Here is a 12,688-nt window from a genome sequence, read left to right on the forward strand (position 1 = left end):
GATGTCTATAGAACGTTCTGAGAAGATAAAATGGTTGTAAACAAACAGTTATTAAAAATACAAAATATGCAAACATTGATTACATCAGTGCTCATTTGTTTTCCTGCTTGAAACCATTTAAAAACCAAAACAATTATTTAATTAAGAATGTGTTTCTTATAATGAATAAGGTAGTCTGTAAGTATAGTTTGACAGTAATGGTGCGTTTACACTGGCCGATTTTGTCACCGATTTTGTCGTGCACAGACAAATTTGATGAGTCGGTGTCGGTAGGTGTGAACAGAAAAATCGGTGTCGGCACCGATCTGAAAGTCGGTGTCGGAGCTACCCAGCAGTGCCCGGTTGCACCGACAAGTCGGACGCTCATCAGCCAATCAGAAGCTAGGAGCCTCTGGTTAAATGAGCCTAGGCTTTAATGACAGTGCTAAGTTTATGAAACGAAAGGGCTAGGTTTAATGAGAGGCTAGAAGACTGTCATTAAACTTTCCCTCGTTCTCTTTTTAATAGTGAACCAGCATGGCTAGCAACGATGTGAACGCGAGAGTACCAAAAAATCAAGTTTTTTCTTTAATTTAAATTAATTAAAAGTGAATAGCCAGTTGTACGACTACTACTAGTTCTACTACTAGTACGACTGTAAATACAACTGTCAAGAAATTTGCCGGCTCTTACTTGGCACGATTTAGATTATGTCATACAGAAATAAATTGCGTGTGATTTCATTCAATGTTTTATTAGCGAAGGAAATTCACTAGCTGAGGAGCGTACGGACATTTGCTCTGTCCACTAAGTGAGCGTTGCTCCCTTATATACAATAAAATTGCCCGTTCCGGCTAACGGGACCGAGTGAGAACACCGGCTAGCAATGTTTAAATGGCCAATTATTAGGCCCGCTAGTGCGTTGATATGACAACATAAACGACGACAATTGATAGCATAACGAGTAACAAGGCCAACAATAAAAAGGCAATAAAGAGAGAATAAAAAGGACAACTCATATAATAAAATATTTACAGACATATAAAATATATACAAACAAATAATTACAAGAAGTGTAAAGTGTTGGCCCGGCGTCCATCGCACTACTACTACCACAAATATACATTCACTATTCAATCTTCTTCATTATTCATTTTATTTATTGTAATTACTCGGACGAAAGAACTGCACGTACAGTTCTTTGCTCGGATTTTCATTGCCTCATCATTCATTCATTGCTTGGCATTCAGTAGTTGCTTCTAGCAGTAGTAGTAGTAGGAGCAGTAGTAGTAGTGTAGTACTAGTATATAATTTTCCACATCAAGCGCGTTGATTTTTATGTGTAATCGTCTTCGCGTGGTCGGGTGAAGGTCAGAACGGCGAAACGCTGTGATTGGCTGTTGGTACCGACAAAAATCGTTTGATCGTTGCAATGTAAAGTGGGAGTCGGTGTCGGCACCCATACGTGAAATGTCGGAGGTACCTGTCTGAGTCGGGGTATTGGCACCTAATCGGAGTCGGTGTCGGCCAGTGTAAACGCACCATAAAGCTTGTAGTGTTAAGATATGCGAGGCAAAAATGACTATCTTTGTTGCAGTCATGAACTATCTCTATAAACATATAAGTAGTTGGCCTATTTCCAATCTTCTTCAAGGCAGTCGAAAACCTTTCTAGTTTATCCAAAAAATCGGTATTCAGGAATGAAAATTGTTTAAATTGTAGCAAAACATGATTCTGTTTTCTCTGTTTCTTATTTAAGTCAACAATACCGGACGGAACAGCTGCACCTTGACAAGATAGACTTGTTTTGTTAGTCCTGAGCCCTATGGTCAGTGTGCCATGTTTGCAACTATATCAATAAGGGTTTTTGCTCGTGTTGTGTAACCACAATCTTTGAGTTTAACCCTTTCACTGCCGTAGTTCATGCCAAGCCATGTTTATTCGAATTCTATGATCAACTGCCAAAGATGCATTTTTGCGAAATGCATTGGATGCAGTATGGACTATGGAGTCAGTTTAGCGATAATGTAAGCTCTTCTTAGCAACATTCATAAAATAGATAGAGTGTTAATATCAATCAACATCCTTATAGCCATTCATATGATGAAAATTTGTACTCCCTTTCTGCCTTACGAGTGCTCCTAGTGTTCAAGGTAGCAAAAAGATAATTTCAATGAAGACAAAAAACTTGATAAATATGATGCAAATTTAATGCTCCAATAACAATTTTTGATGATGATAAAAATTTCTCATAATCAACTAGTGGCAATCGAACTTGCAGAAATTCTGTCAACTGCATTAGTTTAACAAGAAAACTATTCATTTTTGTAGAAACAATAGAATCAAAAATAAGGTGGCTCAATCGTGAAGACAAATAAATAACATAGAGCTCATCTAAGCATCTATCATAAAATGTTTCTCAAGATAACAATTGTACACCCTTACCCAAATTTGCTTTCTGTGAATCATTTTGAGTAGTTTCTATGGTTTTGTGTTGCTTTCAGCAGAATAATGACAAAAACACGAAACTGATGAACTTGAATTTTTTTTTAAATAAAATGAATATTTACAAAAAAAAATAGAGATTATTTTATTAGATTAACAACAAAAGCACATAACATCTCTAAAAGTTAAGTGTTTTTTTGAGATTACTGATTAACTTGTTACAAAAACACCACACTAATATTAAAATGTTTATCAAAAACAATCCAACAACAGATAAAACAACTATTTCAAAATATTTAATCATATACTTCCAACATTTTTATAAATGGCAAAAGCCTTCAAATATATTTTAGTAGCAAACTTAATGTTTCCTGTTAGGTTTTCCCACAACATGGAGTATCAGAGAGCAAATTCAAATGTTTAATTTGCAATTGCGCAGATTCATATGTGAGACTAGTGCGACACAAAACTACAGGCTTTTGGCACTGCACAACAAAAATTGCTTTAAAAATAGGGCGTCTTTATAACTTGAAACTTACGTAAAAAATAAACGTTTGTATAACATATTTACAAGTTTAAAAACAGTAGACATGACAGTAAAACAAAGTGATGTGATGATAGAGCTTTCTTTGTTCAGATCTACATCAAAGTTTAGGAATTAGAATTAGCATAAAGGTTTTTTAAATTACACAGCAATAAAAACTGCTCTTTAAAGCAAATTCAAAAGCAAAACAAAATAGAATAGCGTTTTCTGTGCAAATGGGTATCTTGTTTTACATTGACGCATGTAAACATTACTCAAAAACTTATTGCAGGTTTCTTATGATTTTTGACTTCCTTCGAGGGACATTGATTTTGTTGGTATAGGTTATTACGTTATTGAATATTTTGAAGGTCAGAGGCGTAAAGTAATCATACCACAAATCTCACTCTCATATATGCAATTATTCTTCTATAAAAAAGTGGTAAACTCGCCAGAAACTCTGTTCATCGCACGATTTGGAAAAAAAATTCTGCCATTGTAAACTTATAGAGCACTATAAAATACAGGAAGATGTGCAGACACCTTTTATGCTTCCTACCATTAGTTCTTCATAGCATGACAGTAGAATACCTGCAGAGAGTACTACGATTTTATCGATCGATATTGCGAAGCGTGCACACCCATTTTTGTGATAAACCTTGCTCTATTGTTAATGTTGGTAAGTTTAGACATTGGGGTTATCCTCTTGATATCGATAACTGTTGTGTTATCTTATAATGCGTATATGTGCGCACTGATGTCAAGGACAAGTACTTTGGCTGGTAGATTGTTCAGCCTTTTTGTGTTTGAATGGGAGCATGACAAGTTGTGTTTTGTATCACCAGAGCTGAAATAAAAGACGTTATTCCACATCATCATCTTATAGAATATAACATTGGCGACGAGTGGATAAACATAGAGATAATTATTAAATATACGCTGAAAGGATTCGAACACTAGTATGCTCGAGTGGCAATTGAAAGTTGTTGCGTACATGATCGATGATGAGTGTTGTCAATGACACACACATACACACGAGGTTGAGAATTTCTCATCTAAAGCTGTGAAGAGTCATTGAAAAGGCAAGTACATATAATTATATACTATTATAATATATCTACTATTAGTTGTAAAAATACTGTATCACGGGTAAGTTTGGTGTTGAAAAAAAATCAACATTTCCTTCCAAGAAAAAAATCCACACTACGGAATCTAGCCAATGGCTGGTGCTTATAACATGTCTGATTTGAGAGGCCCGGTAAGGTTTAATCCTGATGGTTCTGCTAGTGAAATTAGTGTTGCATGGAAAAATTGGTTGGAAGAGTTTGAGGCTTTTGCTGATTGTAAAGGATTATTTACCACCAAACCTGCTGACACAGTCCAGGACGATTGGGTTAATCAGAGAAGCCAACGTAGAGCATTACTACTGTATTGTGCTGGGCCTCAGGTGAGAGAGACATTTCGGTCTTTTACTGATGCTGGGGGGCCCTGATGCATATGATAAGGCCGTTGCTAAGTTGAATGCCCATTACATAGTCACTCCTCATGTAACTTTTCAAAGGCATCTGTTTCGCAAAGCAAATCAACTACCATCTGATTCAGTTGCTCATTTTGTTTCTAGACTATTAGGGATGTGATTTTATTTATGTAAACAGAGATAAAAGACCAAGTGATTTCTGGGTGCCAGTCAGACAGACTGCGATCAAAATTACTTGAGCACGGGACGGACTTGAGCTTAGCTAAAACATTGTCCTTTGCCGCCACTTCTGAAGCAGTTGAGCTGCAAATCAAAGAAATGAACCTCAGTGCTCAAGTTAATAGGGTTCAATCCCGCGAATCTAAAACAACGTTGACCATGAGCCCAACTTACAATCAAAATCCAAGGAGGGGGGATTTTTCAAATGTTGAATGTTACCATTGTGGCCTCAAGGGTCACGTTGGGAAAAGCCCATCTTGTCCTGCAAAAGGAAAAACGTGCAATGTATGTGGAGAAAGAGACCATTTCGGTGTAACGTGCCGCAGTAGAAAAAAAAATGGACAGTAAAGTACACCAGTTAATTGCTGATGATGAACATGATGAAAATAATGCACCGAGGTATGTGATTCTTTGTAAATCAGGCGATTCACTTACCAGGGTCAGTGTCAGCCTTGGAGGGGTAAAAGACATTGATTTCATTATTGATTCTGGTAGCAACTGCAACATAGTAAACAAAACTTTGCGGGAAAACCTGAAAGAAGTTTATGTGCAAGAGCAGAAAAAAACTCGAGGGAAATCTTTCCATACAGTGCTGACAAGCCAATCAGAACCCTGGGTTCTTTTCATACTGACGTGTCTGTTAATGGTCAAAGTATAAATGCTGATTTCACAGTCATTGACCATGAGGCAGAGGCTATAATGGATTCTGAAACCGCTCAGGCTTTGAGGATTTTGACAATGGGGGCTTGGTATCAATACATGTCTTTCCTCTGAATACTCCGAGTTGTGGGACAGATACAAGGAAGTTTTCAATGGTGTAGGGTTGCTAAAAAATAAAAGCATTATGTTGACCATAGATCCTCAAGTGAAACCAGTGGTACAACCATACCGCAGGGTCCCCTTTGGTTTAAGAAAAAAGGTAGAAAGTAAGATAGATGAATTACTTGATTTGGGCTTTGAGTCTGTGGATGGTCCATCCAGTTGGGTGTCACCCGCTGTTGTGGCTCCAAAGCCAAATGGAGAGATTAGACTTTGCATTGATATGAGACTAGCCAACAAAGCAGTTTTAAGGGAACGACATCTCATACCTACTATGGATAAGATGTTGTTAGACATGAATGGCTCAAAAGTATTCAGCAAATTAGACTTGAAATGGGGCTTCCACCAGTTGCTGCTGCACCCAGAATGTCGGTATATCACCACATTTGGCACGCATACTGGCACGTAGCAGTACAAGAGACTGATGTTTGGGATAAACACAGCTCCAGAGATATATCAGTATGAGATATACAAGGTAATACAAGGTATACCAGGTGTTGCAACTATGTCAGACGACTTAGTCGTACACGCATCAACACGAGAGGAGCAAAATGCCAGGCTTGAACAAGTGTTTCAACGCATTAAACAGCACGGGCTCACTCTAAACAAAGAAAAGTGTGTACTGGGGGTAGTAGCAATAGAGTTTTTAAGTCATAAAGTGTCTGACAAAGGCATAGACCCTGGTAAAGGTAAAGTGGAAGCCATCCAAAATGCTAGCCAACCCAAAGATGCAACTGAGGTTCGCAGTTTTTTTGGTCTCGTTACATATTGTGCGAAATTTATTCCTAATCTCTCAGAGCTGGCGGAGCCTCTGCGTCGTCTGACCAAGAGGGGTGTGCCTTACAGGTTCGGTCCTGAACAAGTCAAGTCTTTCAAAGACCTAAAATCTGCAATGACCAACTGTGACACTCTAGGGTTTTTTGATGCGAAAGCTGAAGGTACAAAGGTCATTGCTGATGCAGGCCCGATTAGTTTGGGTGCTGTCCTTGCACAAGTTCAAAGAGGGGTATCTAGGGTCATCATGTATGCTAATCGCACGTTGTCAGACGTGGAGAAAAGATACAGCCAAACTGAAAAGGAAGCTTTGGCAATAATGTGGGCCTGTGAGCGTTTTCAAAGCTATTTAATTGGTATTAAATGTGATTTGATCACAGACCACCAACTCCTTTTGGTTATATACTCGCCTAAGTACAAACCTAGTGCTAGAATTGAGCTGTGACTACGAAACATATTGAGTGTGACAGTGAACTGTCGAGTGTCAGAGGGTGTTTGTCATATGGAAATTGGAAATATTTCACTGGGGAAAAAGGCTGCTTAGCTGTCCAAAGTGAATTGTGCTCTTTAGGTCAACTGGTCATGAGGGGTAACAGAATAGTCGCCCTAAAATCTTCAAGACCTAAGGTTTTGGCTTTGAAGCATGAAGGTCACCTAGACAAACAAAACAAAGCAGAATCTCAGGTCTAAAGTCTGGTGGCCAGGGGTAGATAGTGAAGCTGAAAAGCTGTGCCGGTCTTGTCATGGGTGCCAAATAAGTAGCTCTAGTCCTGGTCCAGAGCCAATGTGCTCAACCAAATTACCTTGCGGGCCGTGGGAAGACCTGGCTGATTTTTTGGGCCCTCTCCCTACTGGAGAATACGTGTTGGTCCTTATAGACTACTATAGCAGGTATTACGAGCTGGAATTTATGAAATCAATCACAGCATTCAAGACAATTCAGGTGCTTGAGAAAATGTTTTATACTCACGGTTTGCCTCTTTCTCTAAGGACTGACAATGGTCCTCAATTTGTTTCTTCAGAATTTAAGAATTTTTGTGAACACTTTGGGATCCAACATGTTAAAACCACACCACTATGGCCCCAGGCTAATGGCCAGGTTGAGAGACAAAACCAGTCGCTTTTAAAGCGAATCAGAACTGCATTCAGTGAAGGGTTAGATTGGAAATCCAAGTTAAGAAAGTATGTTACAGCTTACCGGTCAGTTGCCCACCCTAGCACTGGGCAGTCGCCAGCAGAGCTGCTGTTTGGGCGTAAGGTTAGGACGGAATTGCCCCAACTTATAGAATCATTTAAGGATTTAGCTGTGTCTGACAGGGATATCATGGTTAAAAGACTTAGTAGGTTATCTACTGATCAAACTAGAGTTGCCAAGCCATCACAGTTTGTTTTGGGGGATCAAGTACTGTTGAAAAATGAAAGAAAATCCAAGGTTGACACGCCATTTTGTAAAGATCATGGGGAGGTGGTTGAAAAAATGTGGTAGCATGGTCACTGTTAGACTGAAAAATGGTCGTAGTTACTCCAAAAATAGTACTTTTGTTAAACCATATTTGCTGCCGGAGTCTGGTGTTGTTTCTAGGCCTGATGAGGAAGGTAATATGGTGGCTGACATACCGGTGTTCCCTAATGACATTGCTACACATGGAGAAGATATTACAAGTGAACCAGCACCAAGGAGAAGTAGCAGAACCTCTAATCCACCCGCTAGATACAAAGACTATATCACATAACAATGGATTCCCATTTCAATATTACTAGTGCTAATTATTTAGGCGTTTGAGTTTGTGACCATATCTAGTTCTAGAAACATTCAGGAGAGTTGAATTACTTGCAATCTATTATTTTACATTGGCATTATTTTGCATTTGCGCTTGTACAATCTAGCAGCTCACAGAGTGTAACATGACTGTTAGAGAAGAGGAGGGATGTTAAGTTTAGACATTGGAGTTATCCTCTTGATATCGATAACTGCTGTGTTATTTTATAGTGCGAATATGTGCGCACTGATGTCAAGGACAAGTACTTTGGCTTCTAGATTTTTTGGCCTTTTTGTGTTTGAATGCGAGCATGACAAGTTGTGTTTTGTATCACCAGAGCTGAAATAAAAGACATTATTCCAAATCATCATCTTATAGAACATAACAAATGTCATTCAATATATAAACTACTGGAGATGCAGCCATAGGGCAAAAGAAGATGGAAATCTCTCTAGCTTGCCTTGCAAAGTGTGCACATATAAATTTTGCATTGTTCTTCTATTAACAAAGTCGGGTTTCAGGTCTACTTACAAGGTGCTGAAGTCCTGCATAGCTAGTATAGCCTGGCAGCAGTTATGGCTTGCTAGCCTATGCTTAATCACAAGCAGAACACAAACAAGACTCCAGTTGGTAGTCAGTCACTTGAGCACAAACTTCCATAAAAAATTTCTGTTTTCGCCACAATTCGCCAAAGAACAACCTTTGTGTTAGTTCCATTGAGCAAATAGCAATTAGACTGATACCTGATATGTTGAACATACGTATGTATCCACAATTGGTCTCATGCTTTGGCTGAACCACATTTTTGGAAAGCTCAAGTAAACATGAGAAGGATTGCATACTTAGTCCGTAAAACACCAACATGTAAAGAGAATCAACTACATTAGGCATATTATTATCATGTCCAAAAGGCAAAATATAAATTTATGTTGCCTATTTACAAACTTCGTAATTAGTCGGCCATGATAGTTTTTGAGTGGTACTGTAATTTGCTAGCGTTTTATTTAATAATACATTATCAATGATGACAAACGGCATTTGTTATTGACTTGCTACTACTGTATAGCCACACATGACTGGCTACATATGACATTCTATAGCAGTTCTACTATAGAAAGATATTCCAGAACAGCTTGGGTCCAACAAATAAAAAACATGCTTAAAGTTAATACATTTCACATAAAAAGAACAGTACTATCATTTGACAACAGCTTTAAAAATCGATTCATGTTGTACAGCATCAGCTTGTAAACGTACTTGTACAGTGAGCACCTGATGCCCTTAGATATAAAAGAAAAAATGTAAACGAGATCTCCTTACGAGGTTTTAAACGAAATGATAACTTGAATTAGAATGTTTTCGTGCTTGGTTAGTAAATAGCTAGTGGCCTAAAATTTGGCTAGTCTAAAAGTGCAGGAATTGTTAAGATCTTACCAACTTACTATAGTACGTGATCCTAAGTAAATCGATTTCCGGTTATCAATAGACTATCGTAAATTGACTTCGGGTTTAGGTAATGAATGATCGTCAGTCTAAGTCTGTAACAAACCAGTTGTGATCTGTTTTGCAACAAATAAATTAAGTAGTAGTGCGATTAGTACATGTAATTACAAATTATTTAATATACAGCAAACTAGGCTTTCCAACTAATATACTTTTATACATTTCAATTAAAAAATGTTTTACATCAGATGCTTATAAACCAGTCATGCAAGACGCCTTCCTTATACAAAATGAACTGAAACATGTATTCTTTTGATTACAAAATCATCTAACATTGGCACACGGATAGTTTTGATTAAGTCAATGCTATACAGCTTCTCTGTGGGGGGCTGTATATCATCGATTAAGTCAGTTTCCAAGCTGTGTCACTTTTTGCTTCTGATCGTTTTATGCTTTGCTGGGGTGCTGGTAAAAAAAGTAAGAATTACTTTACCTTGTCCCTACTTGAATAATATAAAAGTATAAGGCTGTTGTCCATCAGTCCTTCAAGAAAATTTATTGTCAAGGTAATAAATCATACATTGCTTGTAACGATGTGAGAAATTTTAGTCGATTGTATTGCTCAAGTTATAAAATACATATAATTAAAATTAGCCTTGGCCATGCTTAAGCTTTGTATGTGAAGAGATTGTGATTCAGACACATAAGTTGCCAATATTGAGCTAACGTGGCTGCTGTTTTTAAAGTTGTAGGCTTATCAATAACAACCTCTCGAAGGCTAGCTCCAGCAACAAAAGCAAGTATCTGATATTGCTTACTGTTAAGTGTCTATGAAAAAAAAATTTGTTCAAGCAGTTCTTTTGTTTCAGTAAATTAAATCAAGTGATGTATATTATAAATATAGTACTTTATTGGCAATAATTTCATTTCACAAATAGAAATGTTTTTTTTCAAATTAGGCGATACAACAATAGTAAAACAGAAAAGGGAAAAAAAGCAACAGTTAGCCATTAAAATTGAATCAATAGTCTGACAAATTGTGTTTAAAATACCTTTCTCAGCTAAGAGAACAGGTATTAGGTGGAAGATTTTTAAGCAGTTGGCAACGATATTTTCAAAATGATTGTTAGTGATTGTATGCAATTTGTTCATATCACGTAAGTTGAAATGAGTTGAGAACCTGTAACTGTCATGTAAAAAACGAGGACACAAACCATGAAAAATCTTGAAACATTGAATTGAAGTAAAATAAACATTTAGCATAGGCAGAGTAAGAAGACACAAAGATTTGGAAAGATCATTCGTTGGAATAAAATATGCAGGAATATAATGTAGATGTGCAATGAGTCGAAATGCTTTTTTGCAACAAAAATAAATCCTTAGTGACATATCTTGGAGCTAGATTATAATAAATGTAGATACCATAAAAAACATGGCAAAATATAGGCCTAAACTGATAATAAAATGCAATAGCAGATTTTTAGTTCATGTATGGGCTGCATATGTGTATGTATAAAAAATGTAAAGTATAAAAAGTAATACCATACAAACAACACTGTCACTCAGATGTAGCTGCACAGGGCTCGACATAATAATTGGGATGCAAATGTTATCTCAACATATTTGATGTCTCTCATCCACATACTAGCGATTGAATCTAACTAATATAGTTTCAAAGGTGAATTTTAGTCTCCATTTAATGAGCAATGTTCATTGGAACTCAAACTATAAAAGGATTGCCAAAAGTCATTTGCTGGAAGATGAGCTCACCAAATACTAAGACTAATATCCTTACCTCTATGGCTTTTTTCAATGCAGCTGTAACAAAAAAGTGGACAATAAATACGACACTGAGTTTGCACCATTATCGTTGCAGAATGAAACTATTGAAACGGAAATGGTGGCCCTGAAAAGGGCCGAGGCGGGTAATGGGGCTACTGGCACTCAGAAGTCAATTTTACTGGTGAGTCCAATAGCCCGAGAGGGTCACTATCATCTCCGATAGTCTATCGGCAGACAAACTATTTTGGATTCTACTTCATGCTGTGGAGTAGGGCAAGCGTTACGGGCTAGTCTTCATTACGATCGTCGGTCTTGTCGTGACCTTGTGTAATGTTGCCCTCGGTGATGGTATGGGTGATGGGCTGAACATGCTTTCAGATCCTGAGGTTCGGCCTGAGTAGACTGCGTTCTCTGGTGCTCATCTAAGATGTGTGCTTGCAGGAGAAGCTGGGTCGTGAAGACTTCGTCACAGGAGAAGCATCGATGTCTGTGAACACGAGCATGCCTCTGCAGGTCACGCTCCTTGTTAGAAGAAAAGTCGCAAAAATGCAAAGCTTGTTGAGCGAATGAAATGATATTCAGTTTTTATTGGTATTTATAGGCTGCCAGCATGCGTAATAGAGTTGGTGACCTGTTCTCTAAGTCTATAACTTGGCAGCTTCAAATTGCTGACTCAATGCATCTATATTACGTTTTATGTGATTTATTGCGGTTCAGTAGAATTTGAATATTCATTTACAAGGTGCACATTCGACACCTATCCTATGTAGTGTATATGTGTGTTTTATACTAGCAATTTTTTATGTTAACCATTTATTACCATATTGTTCTAAGATTTGCATGTTACTATATAAACACTCAGAAAATTATTAATACTTGTATTGTGTGATTAGTTTGTGACAAATATTATTGTTTTTTGTATTCCAAATATTTTATTGTGGCAACAGTTGACCTAATTATTGTGCAGCCAATCACTTTTGGATTCCCCCCTTGGTTTGCTATACAACCTTTCAGTTTTATCATTGCTGGTGTGTTACTGCCTGGTGCTGTGAGATATAACGCTATTAAAGATACAGCGTTCTTTAACTATAGCTCTGCTTGATTTTCCAAGGCAAGTAGCGTATAAAATTATTGTCACTGTTTCTGACTTTAGCATTGTGATATCAGCCCGCGTATCATAGCTGCATTCACTATATGTGCTATTGGCCGAAAACCAAGAATTATTGCGCTTGACTTACTAGGGTGTAAAATTTGGGAGAAGGCACCCACGAGTCTGTTTATCGGCTCGCCTTTGACTCTGGTTATTGGCTAGCCATCGATTCTGGTTATTGGCTCACCATCGAGTCCGTTTATTGGACCATCGAGTCTGCTTATCAGCTCACCATCGAGTTTGTTTATCGGCTCACCGTCGAAACTGTGTGGGCTTGCTTTTGGGTTGGGGGTTGTCTACCCTTGCCTAGTAGGGTT

The 12,688-nt window shown here is 37.8% G+C and overlaps 1 long non-coding RNA gene across 1 annotated transcript; it reads left to right on the top strand.

Annotated features, from left to right (window-relative positions):
- The first annotated feature begins 10,499 nt into the window (after positions 1-10,499).
- On the top strand, positions 10,500-12,363 carry LOC137407364 (uncharacterized). Its single transcript, XR_010979951.1, has 2 exons — positions 10,500-11,402; positions 11,663-12,363. It is a non-coding gene; the product is annotated as an uncharacterized lncRNA (long non-coding RNA).
- Positions 12,364-12,688: the final 325 nt, after the last annotated feature.

This window comes from Watersipora subatra, chromosome 1 (genome assembly GCF_963576615.1).
Source record: "Watersipora subatra chromosome 1, tzWatSuba1.1, whole genome shotgun sequence".
Taxonomy (NCBI): domain Eukaryota; kingdom Metazoa; phylum Bryozoa; class Gymnolaemata; order Cheilostomatida; family Watersiporidae; genus Watersipora; species Watersipora subatra.